Source organism: Oncorhynchus mykiss, chromosome 26 (genome assembly GCF_013265735.2).
Source record: "Oncorhynchus mykiss isolate Arlee chromosome 26, USDA_OmykA_1.1, whole genome shotgun sequence".
NCBI classification, from domain to species: domain Eukaryota; kingdom Metazoa; phylum Chordata; class Actinopteri; order Salmoniformes; family Salmonidae; genus Oncorhynchus; species Oncorhynchus mykiss.
The window spans coordinates 7,348,321-7,357,406 of NC_048590.1; positions in this window are offsets into that span (position 1 = coordinate 7,348,321).

The window sequence follows — 9,086 nt, forward strand, 5'->3', positions numbered from 1 at the left end:
GACACCTGCATACCAATCAGATCCAGCGTTAACCGACAGCTGACACCTGAATACCAATCAGATCCAGCGTTAACCAACAGCTGACACCTGCATACCAATCAGATGGTGGTGTCAGAGGTGGAACTGCGTTGGAGCCGTCAAATCGGTGAGCAGCTGCTCTTGATCATTGTCACGAAGCCACACCCACATTAGAATATCAGAGTGAGAAAGTGTAGGTTATAATAGAAATAATCACCGCAAATTTTAAAAAATTATTAAATTAAATAACGAGGATTTCTGTCAGCCTAATTTGAGGTGTAGATTACATCTCACATTCCAGTGTTGGAGTGTGGATGGGATTGTTTCGGGTATATTTACCCCTCCGCATCTCCAGATGAATAAACTAAATGACCTCAGCTGACACCGGGCTCATATTCTAGTCGATTCTATTCCTAGGAGTATCTAGACGCCCGCATGTGAGCTGTGATATTATAGACAAATTAACCCAATGACCTGATCTCTGTAGATGTCATTAGGTTCTGATTCTATTTAGATGTTTAAATACTATTCGTAGGATTCTAAAAACAATGCCTGGCTGTAATACTGGCTGTGTTTCAGCAGTACAGTTTAGTCACAGTGGAGGGCCCTCTGCTGGTCACGGTTAGAGGGAGTCTATAGCCCTTCACGCTACAGGACACGGTTAGAGGGAGTCTATAGCCCTTCACGCTACAGGACACGGTTAGAGGGAGTCTATAGCCCTTCACGCTACAGGACACGGTTAGAGGGAGTCTATAGCCCTTCGCGCTACAGGACACGGTTAGAGGGAGTCTATAGCCCTTCACGCTACAGGACACGGTTAGAGGGAGTCTATAGCCCTTCACGCTACAGGACACGGTTAGAGGGAGTCTATAGCCCTTCACGCTACAGGACATGGTTAGAGGGAGTCTATAGCCCTTCACCCTACAGGACAGGGGTGGGTCATAGCTGGTGTAGTAGGGCTGCTAGGCTGACAGTAGTGGGTGCAGGCTAATGCTCCAGCCAAAGCAGAAACACACCTGATTCAACTCATTAAGAATTGATTAAAGACCGTAATTAGTGGATGAGTTCCATCAGGTTTGAATCAGGTTTGTTGTTACTAAAACCTACACTCATCACAAGCAAAGCCATTTCATGATAAAACTGGATACCGCTGCTGTAGTGCCAATTCCTGCATTGGGACATATTTCTCAAACTAGGTCTTTCTGTGGTTGTGGTAGAGACGGTTTGATTGGGTGACCTCTTATAACAAATTATTTAAATTAATTTTTACACATAAAATATTGTAAAAACGCCAGAAAATAAATAACAAATAAGTGTAACGGATGTGAAACGGCTAGCTTAGTTAGCGTGGGCGCTAAATAGCGTTTCAATCAGTGACGTCACTTGCTCTGAGACCTTGAAGTAGTAGTTCCCCTTGCTCTGCAAGGGCCGCGGCTTTTGTGGAGCGATGGGTAACGATGCTTCGAGGGTGACTGTTGATGTGTGCAGAAGGTCCCTGGTTCGCGCCCGGGTATGGGCGAGGGGACGGTTTAAAATTAAACTGTTACATAAGCTCCATGTGATTTTTAAGTATTTCCTCACATAATACAGAAATATATCTGATCAAGGTTTGAAATTGTTGTTTAAGTCAAATGTTACATCTGTTTGGGCTTCCTGTGATCAATATGCCGTCTACAAATGATTTTTGATTATGTTTCCGACCTCCTGAACTTCCGATCAAGGAAAAATCAACCCGCGGCTGAATCTAGTTGATGATCCCTGTATTAGAAGATCTGAGACCTCTCTGAATTATCTTTATCACCCTTGACCTTGATCAACATGTTCATCAGGCAGATAGATGTTATCTGACACCTAGTCAGTTCACCAGACAGATAGATGTTATCTGACACCTAGTCAGTTCACCAGGCAGATAGATGTTATCTGACACCTAGTCAGTTCACCAGACAGATAGATGTTATCTGACACCTAGTCAGTTCACCAGACAGATACGTTATCTGACACCTAGTCAGTTCACCAGACAGATAGATGTTATCTGACACCTCGTCAGTTCACCAGACAGATAGATGTTATCTGACACCTAGTCAGTTCACCAGGCAGATAGATGTTATCTGACACCTAGTCAGTTCACCAGACAGATAGATGTTATCTGACACCTAGTCAGTTCACCAAGCAGATAGATGTTATCTGACACCTAGTCAGTTCACCAGACAGATAGATGTTATCTGACACCTAGTCAGTTCACCAGGCAGATAGATGTTATCTGACACCTAGTCAGTTCACCAGACAGATAGATGTTATCTGACACCTAGTCAGTTCACCAGGCAGATAGATGTTATCTGACACCTAGTCAGTTCACCAGACAGATAGATGTTATCTGACACCTAGTCAGTTCACCAGGCAGATAGATGTTATCTGACACCTAGTCAGTTCACCAGACAGATAGATGTTATCTGACACCTAGTCAGTTCACCAGACAGATAGATGTTATCTGACACCTAGTCAGTTCACCAGACAGATAGATGTTATCTGACACCTAGTCAGTTCACCAGGCAGAGAGATGTTATCTGACACCTAGTCAGTTCACCAAGCAGATAGATGTTATCTGACACCTAGTCAGTTCACCAGGCAGATAGATGTTATCTGATAACTTGTACGACAATGAAGCAGAAAAAGAACAGAGAGAGAGAAAGTGAGAGAAAGAAAGAGAGAGAGAGAGAGTTGATCTGATCTGAATGTCGCAGGACACACAGTGCCTCAGGGGCTGAACAGGAATAGATCTGATCTGAATGTGGCAGGACACACAGTGACTCATGGGGTGAACAGGAATAGATCTGATCTGAATGTGGCAGGACACACAGTGACTCAGGGGCTGAACAGGAATAGATCTGATCTGAATGTGACAGGACACACAGTGACTCATGGGGTGAACAGGAATAGATCTGATCTGAATGTGGCAGGACACACAGTGACTCAGGGGCTGAACAGGAATAGATCTGATCTGAATGTGGCAGGACACACAGTGACTCATGGGGTGAACAGGAATAGATCTGATCTGAATGTGGCAGGACACACAGTGACTCATGGGCTGAACAGGAATAGTCATCAACTCATACATCAAGAGCAGAAGTGGGCCATAGGGCGGTGTCCCGGGTACCTGTTGATGTCATAAAAGAGATTGACTGGGAACATTGTCGTGGCAACCTGGCACCCGGTCGGCATGGTAACATGACCCACAGAGTACAGGCTCTTTGGTGATGAGTAAATACGCTGTTGTGAGCTCTCTGTCATGACGGCATGATGCTTGAAGTGCCATCAATCAACAGCTGGTGAGGATATGACATCATACTGGCAGCTGGCAGACAGAGGACCTACAGTAGACCTGGACTATCATTTCAATGGGTTTTATGAACTTATGACAAGAAAAGTTATTATTTTTATTTTTAGAAACCTGTATATGAAATTTAAAAAAAAAAAAAAATTATTTCCTTTATTTCATTTCCTAGGGGATATAAATGAGGTAACAGTCTATTTCCTAGGGGATATAAATGAGATAACAGTCTATTTCCTAAGGGAAATAAATGAGGTAACAGTCTATTTCCTAAGGGATATAAATGAGGTAACAGTCTATTTCCTAGGGGATATCAATGAGATAACAGTCTATTTCCTAGAAGATATAAATTTGATCAACATTTCCTAGTGGATATAAATGGGATAACAATTTCCTAGGGGATAGAAATGAGATAACAGTCTCTCTTGTTGCCCCATACACCAAACCCTCAACCACTATCCTTGTTCTGCAGTGTCCCAGTGTAGTACAGGACAAGGTGATGGACACTACAGGACAGGAAAGGGACACTTCAGGACAGGGACACTGCAGGACAGGGACACTTCAGGACAGGGACACTGCAGGACAGGGACACTGCAGGACAGGGACACTGCAGGACAGGAAAGGGACACTGCAGGACAGGGACACTTCAGGACAGGGACACTGCAGGACAGGGACACTGCAGGACAGGGACACTGCAGGACAGGGATACTGCAGGACAGGGACACTGCAGGACAGGGACACTGCAGTACAGGAAAGGGACAGTGCAGGACAGGGACACTGCAGGACAGGGACACTGCAGGACAGGACAGGAGCGATCATACAGGGACACTGCAGGACAGGGACACTGGAGGACAGGACAGGAGAGATCATACAGGGACACTGCAGGACAGGGACACTGCAGGACAGGGACACTGCAGGACAGGGACACTGCAGGACAGGGCAGGAGAGATCATACAGGGACAAGCCTCCCAGGGGTTTTAGTCATTGAAAATATACCATTGCAGAACTAAATGATAACAGCAGTGAAGCTTTAAGTCTCTACAGGAGGGTCCCTTAATGACACCCCATCAGTCTCCTAAGCCTTCTGGATGCTAACCACTCTAACAACTCTGTAGGCAGGTCTTATATCAAAGACCGGCCCTCACGACCAGCTGTATCAAAGCACAGTTTGGACATCTCTGAAGGGCCCATGCTGCTGGGGAAGCTTTTGAAATGAAAGCTACGCGAAAGCTCCACAGGCCTAAACAGTGTTGAGGCAAGACAACACTAAGTTAGAAATAAAACCCTGCCTTGTCCAGAATTCCTCTATGAAATACAGCAGATGTTGGGGGTAGCTGACACGTCCTGATGCGTGGCAGCTTGCAGGTCCCGTTTATTTGTGTTGCTGCTGCCTGTGCGCTTGACTGTGTTGTGTTGTTGCGCTGTTGTGTTCTGCACTGTGGTTCACATTGTAAATGTGAGTAGAGGAATCTAATTACGGTAAATATGAATCAATTTATTTATTGCTATTTTCTTGTCATCAAGATGTAACTTGGCATGTCTATGGTAACTTTCTGCTAGTGGAGAACTGTAAGTCATAGCAACATCACTAAGTCATTCACTAGGAAGATATCAACATCACTACAGACCTATAAGTCATAGCAACATCACTACAGAACTATGAGTCATAGCAACATCACTACAGACCTATAAGTCATAGCAACATCACTACAGACCTATAAGTCATAACAACATCACTAAGTCATTCACTAGGAAGATATCAACATCACTACAGACCTATAAGTCATAACAACATCACTACAGAACTATGAGTCATAGCAACATCACTACAGACCTATAAGTCATAACAACATCACTACAGACCTATAAGTCATAGCAACATCACTACAGACCTATAAGTCATAGCAACATCATTACAGACCTATAAGTCATAGCAACATCACTACAGACCTATAAGTCATAGCAACATCATTACAGACCTATAAGTCATAGCAACATCACTACAGACCTATAAGTCATAGCAACATCACTACAGACCTATAAGTCATAACAACATCACTACAGACCTATAAGTCATAACAACATCACTACAGACCTATAAGTCATAGCAACATCACTACAGACCTATAAGTCATAGCAACATCACTAAGTCATTCACTAGGAAGCTATCAACATCACTACAGACCTATAAGTCATAGCAACATCACTACAGACCTATAAGTCATAGCAACATCACTACAGACCTATAAGTCATTCACCTGGACTCTAGCAACATCAGTACAGACCTATAAGTCATTCACTAGGAAGCTATCAACATCACTACAGACCTATAAGTCATAGCAACATCACTACAGACCAATAAGTCATAGCAACATCATTACAGACCTATAAGTCATAACAACATCAGTACAGACCTATAAGTCATAACAACATCATTACAGACCTATAAGTCATAACAACATCACTACAGACCTATAAGTCATAGCAACATCACTACAGACCTATAAGTCATAGCAACATCACTATGGACCTATAAGTCATAGCAACATCACTACAGATCTATAAGTCATAACAACATCATTACAGACCTATAAGTCATAACAACATCACTACAGACCTATAAGTCATAGCAACATCACTACAGACCTATAAGTCATAGCAACATCACTATGGACCTATAAGTCATAGCAACATCACTACAGACCTATAAGTCATAGCAACATCACTAAGTCATTCACTAGGAAGCTATCAACATCACTACAGACCTATAAGTCATAGCAACATCACTACAGACCTATAAGTCATAGCAACATCACTATACTGACTGATTGGCTGAATGAGTGACACTGGCTGACTGTCTGAATGACTGACTGACTGGCTGACTAGCTGACTGACTGTCTGACTGACTGGCTGACTGACTGACTGACTGACTAGCTGACTGGCTGAATGACTAGCTGACTGGCTGAATGACTAGCTGACTGGCTGAATGACTGTCTGACTGACTGTCTGACTGACTGGCTGACTAGCTGACTGGCTGAATGACTGACTGACTGACTGAATGACTGACTGACTGGCTGACTGACTGACTGACTGGCTGAATGACTATCGAGAAGATGAAACACAGACTTAAATGGAGGTAAGAGGCAGTGGGATTGGCGTCCTTTTCCAGGACAACTATTGTACTAGAGGCAGTGGGATTGGCGTCCTTTTCCAGGACAACTATTGTACTAGAGGCAGCTTGTGCCTGTACTACATACACCATGGTGGAATGTCCATGGTGAGCGTGCCTGGTACGGCAGTGAGTGACTGGGTGTTGCAACATGGAACGTTTCCAGCTTGCCAGTGACTCCAGATTCCTTGTCGAGGATCACATTGCTAGCAGATTATCCAGCTGCATGCAGAAAGAGCCTGCTGAAATGACAGATTCAGTCTTCTTGTACCGGGTTACAGGACACCAAGGCTTTTTGGAAGAGTGACTGGTTGGTTCAGACCCAACACAAGTCTTCAGGTCTCAGGTCAAGGTTAGTCATGTGTGAGGACATCTCCTACTTTCAGTTGTTAGTCATCATGATGTCTTTCCATTCTTCTGTGGTAACACAGGAGCTTGTTGACATCGGGATTAGTTCAAGACGTTGGTCACAGTCGTCAAAATGGCTTCCCAAATAGCAATGTACCCAATCTCTCTCTCTCCCTCTCTCTCCCTCTCTCTCCCTCTCTCTCTGTCTCCCTCTCTCTCTCCCTCTCTCTCCCTCTCTCTCTCTCTCTCTCCCTCTCTCTGTCTCCCTCTCTCTGTCTCCCTCTCTCTCTCTCTCTGTCTCCCTCTCTCTCTGTCTTCCTCTCTCTGTCTCCCTCTCTCCCTCTCCCTCTCTCTCCCTCTCTCTCTCCCTCTCTCTGTCTCCCTCTCCCTCTCTCTCTCTCCCTCTCTCTCCCTCTCTCTCTCCCTCTCTCTCTTCCTCTCTCTGTCTCCCTCTCTCTCTCTCCCTCTCTCTCTCTCCCTCTCTCTCTCTCCCTCTCTCTCTATCCAGCTCTCTTTCCCTCCCTCCCTCCCTCCCTCCCTCCCTCCCTCCCTCCCTCCCTCCCTCCCTCCCTCCCTCTCTTTCCCTCTCTCTCCCTCTCTCTCTCCCTCTCTCTCTTCCTCTCTCTGTCTCCCTCTCTCTCTCTCCCTCTCTCTCCCTCTCTCTCTATCCAGCTCTCTTTCTCTCCCTCCCTCTCTCTCTCCCTCTCTCCCTCACTCTCCCTCCCTCCCTCCCTCTGACAAGGGCTCGGTAAGCAGAGAGGAGTGAATCTCAACACAGATACAGTTTTGCAGGGTAAATAAAATACCAGCCAAGAGTACCAGCCAAGAGGTTGGACAGACACCAAGAGCTCACTGTGACACAAGCAGTCATCACTGTGACACAAGCAGTCATCGCTGTGACACAAGCAGTCATCACTGAGACACAAGCAGTCATCACTGTGACACAAGCAGTCATCGCTGTGACACAAGCAGTCATCGCTGTGACACAAGCAGTCATCACTGTCATCACTGTGACACAAGCAGTCATCGCTGTGACACAAGCAGTCATCACTGTGACACAAGCAGTCATCACTGTCATCACTGAGACACAAGCAGTCATCACTGTGACACAAGCAGTCATCACTGTGACACAAGCAGTCATCACTGTCATCACTGAGACACAAGCAGTCATCACTGTGACACAAGCAGTCATCGCTGTGACACAAGCAGTCATCACTGTGACACAAGCAGTCATCACTGTGACACAAGCAGTCATCACTGTCATCACTGAGACACAAGCAGTCATCGCTGTGACACAAGCAGTCATCACTGTGACACAAGCAGTCATCACTGAGACACAAGCAGTCATCACTGTGACACAAGCCGTCATCGCTGTGACACAAGCAGTCATCACTGTGACACAAGCAGTCATCACTGTCATCACTGAGACACAAGCAGTCATCGCTGTGACACAAGCAGTCATCACTGTGACACAAGCAGTCATCACTGAGACACAAGCAGTCATCGCTGTGACACAAGCAGTCATCACTGAGACACAAGCAGTCATCGCTGTGACACAAGCAGTCATCACTGTGACACAAGCAGTCATCGCTGTGACACAAGCAGTCATCGCTGTGACACAAGCATTCATCGCTGTGACACAAGCAGTCATCACTGTGACACAAGCAGTCATCACTGTCATCACTGAGACACAAGCAGTCATCGCTGTGACACAAGCAGTCATCACTGTCATCACTGAGACACAAGCAGTCATCGCTGTGACACAAGCAGTCATCACTGTGACACAAGCAGTCATCACTGAGACACAAGCAGTCATCGCTGTGACACAAGCAGTCATCACTGAGACACAAGCAGTCATCGCTGTGACACAAGCAGTCATCACTGTGACACAAGCAGTCATCGCTGTGACACAAGCAGTCATCGCTGTGACACAAGCATTCATCGCTGTGACACAAGCAGTCATCACTGTGACACAAGCAGTCATCGCTGTGACACAAGCAGTCATCACTGTCATCACTGTGACACAAGCAGTCATCACTGTCATCACTGTGACACAAGCAGTCATCACTGTGACACAAGCAGTCATCGCTGTGACACAAGCAGTCATCACTGTCATCACTGTGACACAAGCAGTCATCACTGTCATCACTGTGACACAAGCAGTCATCACTGTCATCACTGAGACACAAGCAGTCATCACTGAGACACAAGCAGTCATCGCTG